At 41.9% G+C, this 20,271-nt stretch overlaps 1 long non-coding RNA gene across 1 annotated transcript in view; it reads right to left on the bottom strand.

Annotated features, from left to right (window-relative positions):
- Positions 1 to 398: 398 nt before the first annotated feature.
- The window catches only part of LOC118213719, a 45,076-nt gene continuing 25,203 nt past the window's right edge, over positions 399 to 20,271 (bottom strand). The window contains exons 2-3 of the long non-coding RNA XR_004762498.1: positions 4,912 to 5,033; positions 399 to 3,779 (exon numbers count right to left, since the gene is read on the bottom strand). This is a non-coding gene — a long non-coding RNA (uncharacterized LOC118213719). The remainder of the gene's footprint in view (positions 3,780 to 4,911; positions 5,034 to 20,271) is intronic.

The raw sequence follows: 20,271 nt of genomic DNA, 5'->3' as shown, positions 1-20,271 counted from the left end.
GGAGTTTTAAGCTGAAACTTGAACTACACGCTCCCTTATTCAGGGATGGAGATCTAATTCATTTCCCACTTCTGAAGGAAACCTGAAAAGGGAGCCTTAAGGAGTAATAAGACAGAGAGATACTTTGTTGCCCTGTGACAGCTGCATGAATGCTCTTATTGCGTTTCACTGACTCCCAGAAAGTTAACAGAGCAGGCAATTTCCTGAGGGACCTACACATGATCATCAAAATAAAGCAACTCTCCACAACTTTTAATTTGCCTTGACCCGAACTTGAAAATGAACTCACTAATCTTCATGCAAAGGCGGCAGCATGTTCTGCAGAGCAGTCAAATTCCTTGAAGAATTTGTGGCCGAGTATTTCAGGACAAACGACACGCGCCAAAATACTGTCAATTTTCAGATCGACCTACTTGAGTGAAATGTCGTTTTCAGAAATGTGCTGAAATGAGTCTGGCTACCAAGCTCACCTGATGGATGAGGATCTCCACCACCAGCTCTGACCTTCAACCAAACTGTGTAATGCTTGAGGCTTCACAAAGTGTGCCAAGAATGTCAGCGGTCTCATTAGTGTGAGTAATCCTACTTTTCAATAGTTATTATTTTTTCCCCTTTATTTATTATTATTATTTTTTACAGTGATTCTTTTGTTTAAAAATAATCAGGATCACATATGTGTACTGTAAACCTGGTCTTTCACAGCTGACCTGGAAAATTATTGTATGTAGATGACCATGCTAACCGTGACTGAGAAAAGACTGAAGCCCCAAACCAAGCTCACATCCTGCCTTGAGCCCTCAGGGATTTTTAAAAAATCATAATAATTTGGCATCTTCAATCCCATCTGAATTTGGAATGTCAAATTCACAAACTGCACACCCCCTGCTGCTGGCTCGGGAGAGTGAGGACGACTCGCGGTTCGCTGAAACACATGGCACCAGCAGCTTCTTTTCATACTTCAGCCACAAGCCATTCGTGTGCAGAGCGGGTGTGGAGGAGACCCAATTATACGTGTGCCTAGAAAGTGAGCCCTCAGGGATTTATTATGGCTGCTGACTTGGATGGTTTTCAGTTTGTTTAATGTTGCAAACTAGTCAAAAGCATTAGCTAATAAAGTGAGATTAATATTTGTATCTGCATTCTTCTCGAAATGAGACCATACACTACCAAAACAATGTGCTGGATCAACCCAGATCATTTTACAGAAAGGTTATCTTCAAACTTAAAAGACATAGGGCCTGGTTTACTATGACCTTTAGCATGTGCAAAACCTTTTAGCACACCTAAACCTTATAACACAAACAACGACCAACGAAAACAAATAATGTGTCCCATGTTTGATTGTCTTGTTGGTTTTGCATGTGCTTAAAGGGTTAACACATCCTGAACACCTTAATAAATCAGATTCATAATGCGTACATGTGATTGGAAAATAAAAGCACAATTTGTGTATATGCAGGCATTGCACTTTGTATTTACTTGGTGAAATTAATCATTTTATCTGTTTGTAGGCAGATTTTTACGGTCTATGTAATTTCTATGGGGGGTAAAATTTGTGTGTACGGCTTTTCTTTTCATTGTGGCCTGCATGACACAATCTGTCCAGGACCTGCCAACAATATTGTCCAAAGAGTTGAGAACCACTGGTCTAAATAGAATCAGTATATTGCCTTGGATATTTTACAATGTTTGATCCTATGCCTGAGATATAGAATACAATTAAATATGAGCTATGGATACAGTGTTTTATATAATGCAAGAGCATGACAGAAAATAAAGAATACATAAACGTTTCACAGGGGAAATTTTCCTTCCACTCTGTGTGTGTTTATTTAATAATGTCAGGTACAATTTAATAGAATCTGTGTTTCCAATAGCAAGAATGTATGCAACTTTAGAAGGTTGAGCCCTAATTTTGCGTGACCTTCTAAATGGAAAAAGCATAGTGCACATAAATGTGAAATTAACTTGCTGTTATAAAAGTACTAGCCTCTCTTGTCAGGCTCATAACCATAGGATATGTATGGGCTGATTAGGATAAGATCACCCACCTTCTGAGAATGGTGTACATCCTCTGACAAACTATGATCTGGCATAAATCAGGCTCCAACTGGAAGTGAAAATTGGAGCCCACTCAACTCAACCATTTCACGTAATGCTGACTAAAACCAAGTTGAACCAATCAGACTGCAGGGAAGCTCATCTCACAGACGATAACTGTGACAAACTATAACTCTCAGATGCTGTTGAGAGAGAGAGAGGTTGTCTGAGGCCAGGGCTATAAAAATGCTGGACTTTAGGTGGTGGCCATTTGAGATTGCCCCAAGGGAATAATTGACACTCACAGGTCAGAGAGGTGGCAGAGACAGTTCTGAACCAACAAAACAAGAGGAAATGCAGAGGCATACCCATTCATTCATTCTCACCTGCCTGTGTGTCTTGTCATTGTGATGTTGCCATTGTAACTGTGTGTATATGTCAGGCTCTCCTTTGAGATGTCAATCTCAATGGGGTAAAATAAACAATAAATAAAAACAAATGTTTCTTCCTCTGTTTTCACCCAGAAAATGTCTCTGTCTTTTTTTGAACCTGGAAGGTGCCATCTGCCTCTCTGCATCCTCATCATCAACATTTTATGGTCCGAGGAATTCACTGACTATTTATAAAATTGCAGACGGAAATTTTGGCCTTTTTAATTTAATTTACCATCAGTACTAAAAGGAAACAAAAAAACAAAGAAAATCAATCTGCACAGACAGCACTTTATTTCATCATGTCTTATGGGGGCAAACTGCTAAGTGAAACAGAGGTAATAATTCTTGTGTCCTTTTCATTTTGTACCCTCATTTTTACATAAATAACATTGTAGGGACATGACTTTCCCTATGACTGAAATGCCAACTTGCATCTATCCAACCCCCACCCCCTCCTCATATTCATTCTGATTAATCACTGCACCACTCACAGGTATTTGTATTAAGCACCTCGTGGTATGCATGTCTGTGTGAACGGCACGCATTAACCCTCCACCATTGCTCATACAAGCAATTTTTTGAGGTACATGCAATACTGGATGCTTCAACTTGAATACAGGATTTATGATGTTTAACTCTGCACTCCAGCTTTGTGCCTGACAGGAGGAGAAAGGTAAAAGAGATAATGCTTCAGCTGGCTGCCGAAGAGGACACACATTTATTTTTTCACCTAATGAGATGTCTTACATATACAACATGAAATAAAGTAGTATGCGTAATTGCCTAGCAGCTTGACACGTGACCAACCACTGGAGTATCGACTGATGTCATCTTGACCAACCAGATTATAATTTAAATATTATTCAGATTAAAACAATTTTAATAGTATCTGTTTACAGACTCCCTAGCGAAACAAACTTTAATTTATGTCATCTTTGAGGCGATTAGCATTCTGAACAGAACTCTAAAACTCTGTGCAGGTGTTGTCTTCCCCTAAACTGGTATTAAAATGGTCTTCCTCCTGCTGCTGACTGGGCTCTCTCCCCTGGCTCCTCCCACTCCTTCAACATGATTTAAGAATGTCTCCATGTAATCCAATCTTGTAATGCTGCTCATAAGAGATTGCCATCTTACATTGTGGGTTTTTAATATAGTCACATTCAGACTTTACTGTGGAGTTCCGTCACTTCTGGTTTGTCGCCATATGCTCTCAGGTGTCTCCCCCTGACAAATGAATACGATCTGCACCAACTGTGAAATGAGTCATTTGATATCTTGCTCGTTTCAGATTGTAGATAAATTCAACTGCAGCAAAAATGAAAGAAACAAACAAACATGAAGAGGAAAAAATAACTTGGTTGTAAATCACCGTTCTCTCTCTATTAAGGTCATTGAAGGTGTTATGACTAGGGCTTTTGACCTTGAAAAATGTTGAACACATATTGCTATCATAGGACATTAAATGTCAGGTGAATAATAATGTGATCATAATTTTTACTAGAGGATAGAGGAATGAATGATCCCACATTTAATGTGAGTCTCTTTAATGCAATAAAATGATTAGATGTTAATAAGGACAAACCACAAACTACTGACGACTCCTTTTTCAGTTAATAGTTTATAATACAGTAGCATTACCTGTATGTACTCTACAGTAAATAACTTATAACGGGTGAATCTTATGGATACTTACAGGTCTAATGGGCAATCCTTATTTAAGCTGGCAGTATATTAATTATGCAGAACAGGCAGGAATGGGTCACTTGATAACCATCAAGCAAAGGTAAGCTACGTGCCTCCTCTGCATCTGATGGGCTGATTCAGATTTAGGGCCACATCGGGAACATGCAAGCTCATTTCTGCTCTAAACCTAATCTCCTTCTATTCTAAAAGTATTCTATTTTAATTTACCCTCTTCATTTCCATACTCCCTCTCTCTTTTCAGGCTCACACAGCCAGGCTCGCTGTGGGACCGGCGATATCCTGGTGTCCGTTTCATGCTCCTCGTCTTTTGTTCCATTTCCCTGCTGTTATTAACGGGTTGACCCCCTGCACACCACCACCAATATTAGAAACCCATTAGTTTGCTGTCCGTGTACCTTGTAAGTAATAGGTTGCAAAAGCAGTTGAAATTGACAAGTGCTTTGCCTGGAGCATGGATTGAATATAATTCACGGGGGCCTCCTGACTTAATTTCCAGTGCCTCTTTCATCACAGGAAGACTGTCAGATAGCAAACCAGCAATCTTCCAAAAAAAAAAAAAAAAAAGCCTGATATCTGTAAATTTCTCTGTTTTGACTGGCATTGCTCATCTGTTTCATTCCATCCGCCCCTCTCTCTTTTTCTCCTTCTGGCTCTGGGCTGCAGGAGGCTGGGATCCGGTTCTCCCCGGGCTCCAATAACAGCCATGCACGGGGCTAAAACACACATCACTCACCCAGATGGGAGACAGTGAGCTGGCAAGAGGAGGACCTTCAGATATCATTGCACTTCGCTCCTGTCCGCATGGCCCCCCGCATTTAAGGCGATGTTTTCTTCAGGGGGGAACAGGGGCTGTGGCTGAAATATGAAGATAGGGGAAGGTATAAATCTGAGCTCTCAGACAGATGGCTGACGGTCAGTATGCTCTTCAGCCTTGGATTCTGTTTTCATCCAGAGGCGCTCAGACATATGTACACACAGACAGACAGACCGACACACACACACACACACACGCACACACAGTTCTGTCCTCGCCTGGTCTCCCAGCTGCTCTGGAAAAAAAAACAAAACAAAACAAAAAAAACACTTAGGCCACAAAACACAAAGCAGGGGGAAAAAAGGAAATATAAGAACAACAGATCAATATGGATAGCTGCAATCTGAAGATAGCAGAGAAGCAAAGTGTTTCTTCCCTTTTATTTTCATGTAAAATGAGGGTGGCAGTCTGCCTGCTCTATGTGGGAGTGGATGTATGGGGGGAGGTGGGGGGCACTGACACACAGGGTTCAGTTTGTACTTCTTCACATCGTTGATGGTGATGGATCTTGGCACATTTCCATATAAAACAGATATGTTTATGATAAAGGAGGGCTATACCCTAATTTAAAGTTACAGCAGTGTATTGTATTGATCCTTCCAGTGTGGGAAGGTTTTAAAAAAAAAAAAATCATACATTTTTATAAGTTGTGGTTGTTTAGATGTCTCGCTTGCCTCATCCTGCATGTAGAGTACACCTCTTGACCCAACTTTGCATCATTATTACATTGAGAATGGGTGTGGCTTCCCCTGTCATACAAAATGCATCACTTGAGCAGGTTTTTCTAGAAGGAGATACATATCTAGAAAAGTAGTATGTTGTAATTAGCAGTTCTTTTAAACCATAAGGCATTAACAATTCAGGTTATCATCAAAAATAGATTTTAGGTTGAAGTTCCCATTTAAAGTATATGGTGTGTATTTTGCATATACAGGATGTGAATATGAAAATGGAAACTGTTCCAACACATAATGGCTCTGGCAGTTCTGTAATTCCTGATATGGTTTGGGTGCACCGATACCCACAGAAGAAAAAGACAAATCACCTAATGGTACTGTGGGATCAACTTCACCCCACGTTAAAGCGCTTCCTGCAGAGAGGAGTGTCTTTCAAGAAGACAAGGCACCTGCCCACGGAGGCTGACTGATGTCATCCATATATCATGGTCTTCTCAGTCCCCAAAACCCAAATTAGCATTTATGAAATAAAGGGAAATGACACAAAAAAAAGCATATGCAAACATTATTCTTACATAAGTATTCAGTATTACTATTTTGGAAGAAGACAACATATTACATTACATTACATTACATTCATTTGGCAGATGCTTTTATCCAAAGTGACGTACAAAAGTGCATTTTCATGATCGTAGACAACTGCTGAACACGGGTTAAGTAAGGTACAATTACTTATTTTGTACAGCCATTTCTAGCCGAGAACAATGAACACTATCCTGGTCTAACATCTGCAAAGCCAACTAGGCAGAAGAATAAGCTACAGTATTAGGACAAATACAATTTACCAAGAAGTACAGGGATGGGGCAACATGTAACAAGTGACAGGAAAAAGGGTATTTTTTATTTTTTTATTTAAAAAAAAATATTTATACAGCGTGGTGGTGGTTAGTCTAGGTATAGTCTGAAGAGATGAGTCTTCAGGCCACGGCGGAAGATGGATAGTGAGGGGGAGGTTCGGAGAGGGACGGGGAGTTCGTTCCACCACTGGGGAGCTAGGGTGGAGAAGCTCTGTGATTCCTTTGGGCGGGTGGGAGGGGTTACAAGACGCCCTGCTGCCGCAGAGCGGAGTGGTCGAGCAGGCACATAGAATTGAGTCATGTCCTGCAAGTAGATGGGGGCTGTCCTGTTGGCGGCAGTGTAGGCAGGGGTCAGGGCTTTGAATCGGATCCTGGCAGCGACCGGTAGCCAGTGAAGTGATCGCAGCAGAGGGGTGACGTGGGAGAATTTGGGGAGGTTGTAGATGAGTTGGGCAGCGGCATTCTGAATCATCTGGTTTCGTATGCTAGGTATATGATATGGTGTTCTAGGCAGTTGCTCTGGAGTTCCAGGCGGTTGGTAGGGTGTTGCTAGGTAGTTGATATGGTGTTCTAGGCAGTTGCTAGAGTGTTGCTAGGTGGTTGCTAAGGAGATTTAGGCAGTTGCTAGGGTATTGCAAGGTAGTTGATATGGTGTTCTAGGCGGTTGTTAGTGTGTTGTAGGTGGTTGCTAGGTGGTTGCTATGGAGTTCTAGGCAGTTGCTAGGGTGTTGGGTTGCTAGGGTGTTAATAGGTGCTTGCTATGGTGTTCTGTGAGGTTGCTATGGAGTTCCAGGCGGTTGCTAGGGTGTTGCTAGGTAGTTGATATGGTGTTCTAGGCAGTTGCTAGAGTGTTGCTAGGTGGTTGCTAGGGAGATTTAGGCGGTTGCTAGGGTGTTGCTAGGTTGTTGATATGGTGTTCTAGGCGGTTGTTAGGGTGTTCTAGGTGGTTGCTAGGGTGTTGCTCGGTGGTTGATGTGGAGTCGCTAGGTGGTTGATATGGAGTCCTAGGCAGTTGCTAGGGTGTTGGGTTGCTAAGGTGTTAATAGGTGGTTGCTATGGTGTTCTGTGAGGTTGCTATGGTGTTCTAGGTGGTTGCTAGGGTTTCGTATGCGATTGCTAGGGTGTTCTAGGAGGTTGCTACAGCTAGGGTTAAGGTTAGGGTTACAGCAAGGGTTAGGGTAAGAGTTATAGCTAGGGTTAGGTTTAGGGTTACAGCTAGGGTTAAGGTTAGTCTTAGGGATAGAGCTAGGGTTAGGGTTAGTGTTATGGTTAAAGTTAAGGTTAGGGTTACAGCTAGGATTAGAGTTAGTGTTATGGTTACAGCTAGGGTTAGGGATAAGGTTACAGCTAGGGTTAGAGTTATGGTTACAGCTAGAGTTAGGGATATGGTTACAGCTACGGTTAGAGTAATGGTTACAGCAAGGGTTAGGGTTAGGGTTGCAGCTAGGTTTAGGGTTAGGGTTAGATTTTCAGCTAGGGTTAGGTATAGGGTTATAGCTTACGTTAGGGTTAGGGTTACAACTATGGTTAGGGTTAGGGTTAGGTTTACAGCTAGGGTTAGTGTTAGGGTAACAACTATGGTTAGCGTTAGAGTTGGATTTCAACTAGGGTTAGGGTTACGGTTACAGCTAGGGTTAGGGTTAGGGTTACGGTTAAGGTTCTAGTTAGGGTTAGGGTTACAGCTATGGTTAGGGTTGCAGCTAGGGTTAGGGTTACGGTTACAGCTAGGGTTAGGGTTAGGGTTGCATCTAGGGTTAGTGTTAGGGTTTCAGCTAGGGTTACTGTTAGGATTTACAGCTACGGTTAGGGTTAGGGTTACTACTAGGGATAGGGGTAGGGTTACAGCTAGGGTTAGAGTTAGTGTTACAGATAGGGTTAGGGTTAGGGTTACAGCTAGGGTTACGGTTAGAGTTTAAGCTTGGGTAAGGATTAGGCTTACGGTTACAACTAGGGTTAGGGTTACGGTTACAGCTAGGGTTAGGGTTAGGGTTGCATCTAGGGTTAGGGTTAGGATTAGAACTAGTGTTAGGGTTAGGGTTACAGCTAGGATTAGAGTTAGGGTTAGGTTTACAGCTAGGGTTAGGGTAACAACTATGGTTAGGGTTAGAGGTAGGATTTCAACTTGGGTTAGGATTACGGTTACAGCTAGGGTTAGGGTTAGGGTTCTGGTTAGAATTAGGGTTACAGCTAGGGTTAGGGCTAGTGTAACAGCTAGGGTTACGGTTAGGGTTGCAGCTAGGGTTAGGGTTAGGGTTACAGCTAGGGTTAGGCTTAGGTTTATAACCATGGTTAGGGTTAGGGTTAGGGTAACAACTAGGGTTAGGGTTACGGTTACAGCTAGGGTTAGGGTTAGGGTTGCATCTAGGGTTAGGGTTAGGGTTATAGCTAGGGCTAGGGTTAGGGTTAGGGTTGCAGCTAGAGTTAGGGTTAGGGTTACAGCTAGGGTTAGGGTTAGCGTTATAACCATGGTTAGGGTTAAGGTTAGGGTTACAACTAGGGTTAGGGTTAGGGTTACAGATAGGGTTAGGTTTATAGCTTAGGTTAGGGTTAGGGTTACAACTATGCTTAGGGTTAGGGTTAGTGTAACATGTAGGGTTAGGGTTAGGGTTACAACCATGGTTAGGGTTAGGGTTACAGTTACAGCTAGGGTTAGGTTTAGGAGTGCATCTAGGGTTAGGGTTAGGGTTACAGGTAGGGTTAGGGTTAGGGTTGTTGCTAGGGTTAGGGTTAGGGTTAGGGTTACAGCTAGGGTTTGGGTTAGGGTTGGGGTTACAGCTAGGGTTAGGGTTAGGGTTACAGGTATTGTTAGGGTTACAGCTAGGGTTAGGGTTAGGGTTGCAGCTACGGTTAGGGTTAGGGTTACAGGTAGGGTTAGGGTTAGGGTTGTTGCTAGGGTTAGGGTTAAAGTTAAGGTTACAGCTAGGGTTTGGGTTAGGGTTGGGGTTACAGCTAGGGTTAGGTTTTGGGTTAGGGTTAGGGTTACAGCTAGGGTTAGGCTTAGGTTTATAACCATGGTTAGGGTTAGGGTTAGGGCAACAACTAGGGTTAGGGTTACGGTTACAGCTAGGGTTAGGGTTAGGGTTGCAGCTAGGGCTAGGGTTAGGGTTAGGGTTGCAGCTAGGGTTAGGGTTAGGGTTACAGCTAGGGTTAGGGTTAGGGTTATAACCATGGTTAGGGTTAAGGTTAGGGTTACAACTAGGGTTAGGGTTAGGGTTACAGATAGGGTTAGGGTTATAGCTTAGGTTAGGGTTAGGGTTACAACTATGCTTAGGGTTAGGGTTAGTGTAACAGGTAGGGTTAGGGTTAGGGTTACAACCATGGTTAGGGTTAGGGTTACAAATAGGGTTAGGGTTACAGTTACAGCTAGGGTTAGGTTTAGGAGTGCATCTAGGGTTAGGGTTAGGGTTACAGGTAGGGTTAGGGTTAGGGTTGTTGCTAGGGTTAGGGTTAGGGTTAGGGTTACAGCTAGGGTTTGGGTTAGGGTTAGGGTTGGGGTTACAGCTAGGGTTAGGGTTAGGGTTAGGGTTACAGGTAGGGTTAGGGTTAGGGTTGTTGCTAGGGTTAGGGTTAGGGTTAAAGTTAGGGTTACAGCTAGGGCTTGGGTTAGGGTTGGGGTTACAGCTAGGGTTAGGTTTTTGGTTAGGGTTAGGGTTACAGCTAGGGTTAGGGTTACGGTTAGGGTTCTGGTTAGGGTTAGGGTTACAGCTAGGGTTAGGGTTAGGGTTACAACCATGGTTAGGGTTAGGGTTGGGGTTACAGCTAGGGTTAGAGTTAAGGTTAGGGTTACGGTTAGGGTTAGCGTTAGGGTTACAGCTAGGGTTAAGATTAGGGTAACAGCTAGGGTTAGGGTTAGCGTTATAACCATGGTTAGGGTTAAGGTTAGGGTTACAGATAGGGTTAGGTTTATAGCTTAGGTTAGGGTTAGGGTTACAACTATGCTTAGGGTTAGGGTTAGTGTAACATGTAGGGTTAGGGTTACAACCATGGTTAGGGTTAGGGTTAGGGTTACAAATAGGGTTAGGGTTACAGTTACAGCTAGGGTTAGGTTTAGGAGTGCATCTAGGGTTAGGGTTAGGGTTACAGGTAGGGTTAGGGTTAGGGTTGTTGCTAGGGTTAGGGTTAGGGTTAGGGTTACAGCTAGGGTTTGGGTTAGGGTTGGGGTTACAGCTAGGGTTAGGGTTAGGGTTACAGGTATTGTTAGGGTTACAGCTAGGGTTAGGGTTAGGGTTGCAGCTACGGTTAGGGTTAGGGTTACAGGTAGGGTTAGGGTTAGGGTTGTTGCTAGGGTTAGGGTTAAAGTTAAGGTTACAGCTAGGGTTTGGGTTAGGGTTGGGGTTACAGCTAGGGTTAGGTTTTGGGTTAGGGTTAGGGTTACAGCTAGGGTTAGGCTTAGGTTTATAACCATGGTTAGGGTTAGGGTTAGGGCAACAACTAGGGTTAGGGTTACGGTTACAGCTAGGGTTAGGGTTAGGGTTGCAGCTAGGGCTAGGGTTAGGGTTAGGGTTGCAGCTAGGGTTAGGGTTAGGGTTACAGCTAGGGTTAGGGTTAGGGTTATAACCATGGTTAGGGTTAAGGTTAGGGTTACAACTAGGGTTAGGGTTAGGGTTACAGATAGGGTTAGGGTTATAGCTTAGGTTAGGGTTAGGGTTACAACTATGCTTAGGGTTAGGGTTAGTGTAACAGGTAGGGTTAGGGTTAGGGTTACAACCATGGTTAGGGTTAGGGTTACAAATAGGGTTAGGGTTACAGTTACAGCTAGGGTTAGGTTTAGGAGTGCATCTAGGGTTAGGGTTAGGGTTACAGGTAGGGTTAGGGTTAGGGTTGTTGCTAGGGTTAGGGTTAGGGTTAGGGTTACAGCTAGGGTTTGGGTTAGGGTTAGGGTTGGGGTTACAGCTAGGGTTAGGGTTAGGGTTAGGGTTACAGGTAGGGTTAGGGTTAGGGTTGTTGCTAGGGTTAGGGTTAGGGTTAAAGTTAGGGTTACAGCTAGGGCTTGGGTTAGGGTTGGGGTTACAGCTAGGGTTAGGTTTTTGGTTAGGGTTAGGGTTACAGCTAGGGTTAGGGTTACGGTTAGGGTTCTGGTTAGGGTTAGGGTTACAGCTAGGGTTAGGGTTAGGGTTACAACCATGGTTAGGGTTAGGGTTGGGGTTACAGCTAGGGTTAGAGTTAAGGTTAGGGTTACGGTTAGGGTTAGCGTTAGGGTTACAGCTAGGGTTAAGATTAGGGTAACAGCTAGGGTTAGGGTTAGCGTTATAACCATGGTTAGGGTTAAGGTTAGGGTTACAGATAGGGTTAGGTTTATAGCTTAGGTTAGGGTTAGGGTTACAACTATGCTTAGGGTTAGGGTTAGTGTAACATGTAGGGTTAGGGTTACAACCATGGTTAGGGTTAGGGTTAGGGTTACAAATAGGGTTAGGGTTACAGTTACAGCTAGGGTTAGGTTTAGGAGTGCATCTAGGGTTAGGGTTAGGGTTACAGGTAGGGTTAGGGTTAGGGTTGTTGCTAGGGTTAGGGTTAGGGTTAGGGTTACAGCTAGGGTTTGGGTTAGGGTTGGGGTTACAGCTAGGGTTAGGGTTAGGGTTACAGGTATTGTTAGGGTTACAGCTAGGGTTAGGGTTAGGGTTGCAGCTACGGTTAGGGTTAGGGTTACAGGTAGGGTTAGGGTTAGGGTTGTTGCTAGGGTTAGGGTTAGGGTTAAAGTTAGGGTTACAGCTAGGGTTTGGGTTAGGGTTGGGGTTACAGCTAGGGTTAGGTTTTGGGTTAGGGTTAGGGTTACAGCTAGGGTTAGGCTTAGGTTTATAACCATGGTTAGGGTTAGGGTTAGGGCAACAACTAGGGTTAGGGTTACGGTTACAGCTAGGGTTAGGGTTAGGGTTGCATCTAGGGTTAGGGTTAGGGTTATAGCTAGGGTTAGGGTTAGGGTTGCAGCTAGGGTTAGGGTTAGGGTTACAGCTAGGGTTAGGGTTAGGGTTATAACCATGGTTAGGGTTAAGGTTAGGGTTACAACTAGGGTTAGGGTTAGGGTTACAGATAGGGTTAGGGTTATAGCTTAGGTTAGGGTTAGGGTTACAACTATGCTTAGGGTTAGGGTTAGTGTAACAGGTAGGGTTAGGGTTAGGGTTACAACCATGGTTAGGGTTAGGGTTACAAATAGGGTTAGGGTTACATTTACAGCTAGGGTTAGGTTTAGGAGTGCATCTAGGGTTAGGGTTAGGGTTACAGGTAGGGTTAGGGTTAGGGTTGTTGCTAGGGTTAGGGTTAGGGTTAGGGTTACAGCTAGGGTTTGGGTTAGGGTTGGGGTTACAGCTAGGGTTAGGGTTAGGGTTAGGGTTACAGGTAGGGTTAGGGTTAGGGTTGTTGCTAGGGTTAGGGTTAGGGTTAAAGTTAGGGTTACAGCTAGGGTTTGGGTTAGGGTTGGGGTTACAGCTAGGGTTAGGTTTTTGGTTAGGGTTAGGGTTACAGCTAGGGTTAGGGTTACGGTTAGGGTTCTGGTTAGGGTTAGGGTTACAGCTATGGTTAGGGTTAGGGTTACAACCATGGTTAGGGTTAGGGTTGGGGTTACAGCTAGGGTTAGAGTTAAGGTTAGGGTTACGGTTAGGGTTACAGCTAGGGTTAAGGTTAGGGTAACAGCTAGGGTTAGGGTTAGTGTTACAGCTAGGGTTAGGGTTAGGGTTCGGGCTAGGGTTAGGGTTAGGGTTTGGGTTAGAGTTTCAGCTAGGGTTAGTGTTAGGGTTACCGCTAGGGTTAGTGTTAGGGTTAGGGTTACAGCTAGGGTTAGGGTTAGGGTTAGTACTAGGGTTTGGGTTAGGGTTATAGCTTGGGTTAGGGTTTGGGTTACATCTAGGGTTAGCGTTATGGTTACAGCTAGGGTTCGGGTTACGGTTTCAGTTAAGGTTAGGGTTACAGCTTGGGTTCTGGTTTTGTTTATAGTTACAGCTAGGGTTAGGGTTATTGTTAGGGTTACAGGTAGGGTTAGGGTTCTTCACCAATGAACAATGTTTTCTCTACTATGTCCAATGTGTCTTCCCACAACTCTCTATGAGAAGCAGTGCAAAAGCTTTGAAATAATCAATACTGGCAATTTAAATGTATGGCGGAATCTTCCCCCTTGTGATGTCACAATGCTCTGCCTTCAGCATTGTGATGTCACGAGTGTCACTATTCTACATTTGATTGTCTATGGGGCATAATTGCCCACATTGAGTTAAATTTTTCAGAAGCCGTGCACCGAAACTTACCACAAAGTAATAGCACACCATTCCTGATGAAGCCGCTCGATTTGACATATTGTATGTGGTGCGAAAACTCTGGGAGGAGTAGCGGTCCAAAAAATGGGTGGAATAAAAAAGAATAATTTGTGAGATAATAGTAGTGTGATTGACAAAGGCATCATAATAATAATAATAATAACATCAACAACAATACAACAACAATAATAATAATAATAATAATAATAATAATAATAATTAATATCATTGAACACCAAGTTTTAACCACACATACACCTGTGATTGTAAACCAGAGCAATCACTTGGGAACAGCCGGAGGGCGAAGCAGCAACCTTACATAATTTATACAAGATTTGCATTTCATATTAATTTTCTCTGCTAGTCCATTGATACATCTCTGCACACATAAAGTGACAAGACTTAGAGTAATAAGGGCATTGGCCAGTTTTTTTTTTTTTTCAAGTTTATCTTGCTGTAGAAAACCTAATTAAGGTCAAGTGCTGGCCTTTGAGCATAGGGTAAAGATCCATTAACAGTGGACAGCTGATCCATTTGCTGAAACAGCTCTGCACACATGAAAAGCATACACATTTCCACAGATCGACATTAATTCTACTTCCACCATCAATTCAGCCTTAAGTGGGTCGATGCCATTCCGTGCATGCACTGGAAATGTGCGATGTTCTGAACTCAACAAACACTTGCTAATGCTGGTACAGTATGTGCTAGACTGTTATTCATTATCCAACGAGTTGTTAAATTACATCTCATATGCATATTTTTTTTCTGTAACATGCCAGTATTACTGAAAGAAATTCCTGTTTGGGTGAACATTTTACTATAAATCAGAGGGTAGTAAAAGTAATTTTCACATTACATTTTTATTAATTACATAATTAAAAAATATATAGCCACTAATTATCTTCCATGGCCAATAGACACAGAATAGAAAAGGCACCCTGATCAATAGCAATCTCAAACAGCATTTGCTGGTCATCACACAAGTGCTTAATTTAAATCTCTGATAAGCTAAAGAATCAGGAGATCTTGTTTTCAAGCTAACTGAAAAGAAACCACAAAAACGCACCAACGCTGCGGCCCTACAGGACCTGAGTTAAATCTGCAGGCATTCTGGCCCTCCAGGACCGGAAGTAAACCTGCAGGCCCTGTAGCCCTCCAGGATGGGAGTTAAACCAGCAATACTGTGGCTCTCTAGGACATGAGTTATACCTGCAACATGCTGCAGCCTTGTTGGGCCTGTATTTTACATGCACTAGAGTTTAAAGCATGCTCACAGACCTGACACCTCCAAGAAAATGCAGTCATCAAAGCAAAGTGTAGCTACAGTCAACGGTGTGAGGTAGTCCCAACCCTCAGAATTCCAAATAGTGCTCATCAAGTTTCTGTGCAGAGAAATAACTATTTTGAAACAGTATTATGCATTTAAAGCTTTTTCTAATCCTCTAAAGGTTTGGGTAACAAATATGTACAGTTGGTTGCCATTTTCACAGTGTGTATAAGAATCATAAAAATTCAAGTGACCACTTGTACCTGCCTGTGAGGCAAAAGCCAAGAATCTTTGCGTGCAAGGGCAAAGAGAACATCGAGGCTAGCTGCTAACAGGTTATTACGCCTCCCTGCAAAGCATGTTATGGAAATCGCTCAGCATCTCCTGTTTGCACCACAGAGGGAATTTCTGGAGCACTGTGACTGTGGATCTGAAGGGCGAGGCCCCAGTTGGCTGGAGTATCAGGTTTTCCCTCAGCATCGATCTGCACGGCCCGAGAAAGCGCAAGCTAAACAGAGCCTACGCGCTACCTTCAGCGCTAATGTTTACACGGGATGGCAAACGTCAGGAGCACGATAAGGCAGGGCTTTAATTTAGTAGACTCTTATTGCCATTAAGTTTTAAAAACTGATTTTTTTTGTGCTATTAATAGATAATACACGATTTCTGAATTACAACTGAGGGGCAATTCCATTTCTGGCTAACCTGTTTGACCTCCCCTTGGAAGCTAAGATATTGCTGCAGATATTTATGATAATGATTAGTCATGAGCGCTCACTGCAATGGATTTTTAAAAAGTAATCCCTTATTTCCATAAGAGAGAGTACAGCAGCTTTTTAATCTTTGAGGAATTTGATGCATAACTCCATTTATGAGAATCACATTTATTGCTGTTGTTGCTGCCTTTACACAATATTGGCATCTTTTGGTATAAATGACATTTCAGCAAAATTTCCTTTCGTGATATTTTTGTGTACTGACTGGGATATGAGCAAGGAAAATAGTTATGTAGGCATGCCCCACAAAGGTTAGAATAAAAAATAAAAAATTATATACAGTGAGCTCCATAATGTTTGGGACATTTTTTTTTCTTGATTTGGCTCTGCATGCCACAGATTTGTAATCAGACTAATTCACATGTGGTTAAAATGCACATTCTCAGCTTTTATTTAAGGGTATATTTTTTAGTTTCAGGATCTGGTTTCCTCTGTTCATATCCTAGCTTTAGAGGGAAAAGAGAGAGAGGAGGCACTATTTGGTCAAATAATATGGCCAAAAGTAGTTACGTTTCTGTACTTAAATACACAAGTTTGAATATAGTTGAACGAGCAAACTTCTGCAAATGCTATACTAATGTACTACTGTGCATGGAATTAACACAATTATCACATACCTGGGGTTCCATCAATTACAAATGGCTTGACAAGGTACGGTTGTCATGTGACTGCAGAACAATCAGTATTAATGATTTGGGAATGTTGACCAACTACAAACTTGATCTTTACCTGAGCGATTCCTGAGTTTTCTGCCCGGTTGACGCATAGATGTAAAATACTCCACAGCAAGCTGGAAGGAGCTTGTAATTATATTATTCACTGAATGCAATGTCTTCTCTTTGACAAAATATTCACACTCTTTTTTAAAGATTGACTTAGCAGATGGGGAACCCCACCCCCCCACAAATGCATAAACACAAGTTCCCCCAGATAATTTTCAGAGAAACTTGTAAAAACCTTTGTTACAGAGGACAAATAAATGTTTTTGTCAAATTTTCCAAATGCATTGTCTCATGATCATGAAAAAAATCATCCTTTTCTCATTTTCACACAGCCTATCCATGATTCAGATAAAATGCAAATACAAAAATAATTGTGTGTGTATTACGGTGATGGCAGCTACAGACATACAGATATACAGACATTTGAGTTTGTGATGTGTGTAAATAAATAAATAAATAAATAAATACATTTTTGTTTGCTCTCATGAACACCTTCCACGAAAGAAATTCAGAAATATTTAAAATCTATAAAAATCACTACATCTGCCAACTATTATTAACATAAGACGTATTTGGTTAAAAATAGATATCAGAGTAATCATAAAAAAACTTGCAATTCCAGAACAAAGATGTTAAGGGCTTGACATTCATTTGTGGAATCATATGATTTTTTCTCTTTTTATCAGGGACCCATCTGCTGCCCTCAGACACCCATTTCTGAAGTGAAAATTAATTTCACAACAGCCCTGTTGTGCATAATGATGACATCATAAAATTCAGTCCAAAGTTTCTGTAAAAGTTCAAGGACCTAGGTTCAATCAACCAGCTGTGCTATAATACACGATATACTGTAGCAGCAGCTACCTTACTGTGTATAATATCACCAACAAGAGATTGGACTGTAATTACCATGAAAATGTTTTATGTTAGTGTAAGCTACATTTTAGAAAACCTGCAATAAAAATATGGTGCTACAAACCAGAACAAAACATGGTTTATCATTAATGATATCAAAATATGACATGGTGTGTCGTTTGCTTCAAAAACTACACTGCTTTGCACATTAACCACCAGATTAATATAACCTATGCAAACGTGAAGATAGCTAGTTAGACTGTTTCTAGTTTTCATCTTTATTTTATAGTAGCAGAGTGGTTGACAAGTTAGAAAGATGTAGTAATGTAGTAATTTGTTGAGTTTTCATTACCAGCTATCTGAGTATGTGACATAACATTACTAGAAGTGACATTAGTTTGCTAAAATTAGTAAGCAAGCATTTCAAATAGCTAATGTTAGTTAATATTAGGCTACCTGGGCTGTCTTCTCTGCTTTCAAATGCCACACTAAAGATAATGGCTTCAAGTCCAGGGTGTGATAAGTTCCAATAAGCTTACATGAATTATGTAGAAAGCAGTCCACACATCTAGCATAGCTTTACAAAGTTAACGAAATAGCTACTCTAATCACTGCCCCACCTTAATGTATGATTGTATCGAACAACTTGAATGCAAGCTAACTTGCGTTAATATTTCCACTGCGTTATTGTATTGCTTGGAAACCATTCAGTAATGTTGTTATAGAACTATATTGCTTGGCGGAAGAATGGCATTGTATTTTTTATGAATAAATGATTGCACATATTGAACATTTTTTTCTATTCAGCTATAACATTAAAGATATTACCTCCATTATATAAAAGCAGTGAGGTTATTGAGGTCGTGCTACGCTGCATGGCCAAAAGTATATGGAGACCTGACATCCAACATATCATCCAAAATTATTGGAATTAATATGGAGTTGGTCCACCCTTTGCAGCTATAACAACCTCCAATCTCCTGGGAAGTATACATACATGCATACACACAGAAACATTGTGTATATATTAAATATTAATTTTGTACATAGTTAAAATGTATATTCAAATGATAATGTATTTAAATATGTATTTATATAATAAACAAACCCTGGGGTCATCAAAGATCTTTTTTTTCCAGGACAACCTTTGTTGATTATTGAAAAAGTACCGGCCGTAATTCTCAGAGGGAAGGATGGACCAGCGCAGAGGTTTCCTAATCCACTGGCTTATCTACCTAGACCCACACCTCTGAGATTAGCAGCCTGCCACCCCACAACAACCCCCCCCACCCCCAGGACTCCCCAGGGTTGTATTCAGTGCTGCCAGGCTGCGAGTAAAGCCACATCACTCCACAGCTGCCCCTGAAATGCAGCCACCAGCGTTTAATTGACTCTGCTGACACCGGCCACCGATTGGATGGGGGAGGGGGGGGGGGGGGGAAGTGCTCCTGCAGAGGGTTCCGGAAAGACGTGCAGTTGTAAGATTGTCAAGGACCGCCGACCCTCAAGGTGCCTAAACCACAACAGGAGAGACAGGGGTACAAGTGGTGAAACAGGGGAACAGGATGCAAGACATCAGGGTCAATGTGCAAGAGGAGTTGAGACAGTGGGAGAAGAAACGGGGGAGTGGGCAAGGGAAACCGAGGGAGGGAGTGAGTGTTTGATCTTAATCCACTCCTCCTCCTCCATAGTTTCTTTCCTTCTTCATCATGGAATTTGGGAAATCCCATTTACACAGTGCCACCGTGGCTGCAGAGGCTCTAAATGAGTCCAGTTCTGTGCTCCTGGGAGAAGGGTAGGGCCCCGGTGTGGCCCCGTGAGGCCCGGGTAAGAGAGAGCTTATATTTAATAAGTAAACTGATACAGCCCGGCAGCCGTTTCACTGCAGTCTCCAGGGTGGGCTCAGAAAGCCATTTTTCATGTTAAATGAAGGATTTGGGTTAGGTGCAGAAAACCCATGAGATCCAGACTGACATTTCATATGCAACACATAGCTATGTATTTCGAATAAGTCTTTAAAAAATGAATATATACACCAATACATATACAGTATAAATTGCTGCACACATGCAAACACACAGACACAAACACACATACAAATGCACATGCACATACACAAGCACATGCACATGCACATGCACACAAACACACACACACACACACACAGGCACACACACACACACACACACTTCTCTGTGCAGATATGATGTCATTAATATTTACCCATTGTAAGCAGAAAATAGATTTATACTATATTACTATATTATTTACTAATTAAATGGGATAAAATAATTCATAAATAATTAAAAAAACACAAAGACAATTTAATACAGAAAATAATTATTTATGAATTATGACAGCAAATCTAGATTTCTAGGCATGGAACATAATTTGAATTGCATAGGCCTGCAATTGAAAGCGTCCACCAAAATAGTCTGCCTTTCCTTCTGTATTCCTAAGGATATTGAGGAAGAGGTGCTGCCATTTGATGACCACGCCCCATGAAAAGAACAGCCAATAAAGCCTGGAGGTGATCGACAGCAGGGCAGGCAATGTGCCACCATACACAAGGCTTTGATGAATCACCAGTCCCACAATCCAATAGATTTACCTCTGAGAATACACATGTACGGTACATTACAAAAACAAACACAGTTTTAACTGCCTGATGATACATCAGGATTTATTTTTGTGAGGTGTGGCAGGTTTTTTCCTTTATATCACAGCAAGATAGAGAATGTCATATAAAAGGCAGCAGTTTTCTTCTCATTTTCTGTCATTTGTCTATAAAATTCAAATATTTTGGGAGAAAATGTTGAAGAGATGCCAGAGATGTCTTAATATTTATAGTTTCAGACTAGCTTTGGGACATCCTGAT

This window comes from Anguilla anguilla, chromosome 15 (genome assembly GCF_013347855.1).
Source record: "Anguilla anguilla isolate fAngAng1 chromosome 15, fAngAng1.pri, whole genome shotgun sequence".
In the NCBI taxonomy this organism is placed as follows: Eukaryota; Metazoa; Chordata; class Actinopteri; order Anguilliformes; family Anguillidae; genus Anguilla; species Anguilla anguilla.
This window is presented reverse-complemented; position numbering and strand designations above follow the sequence as displayed.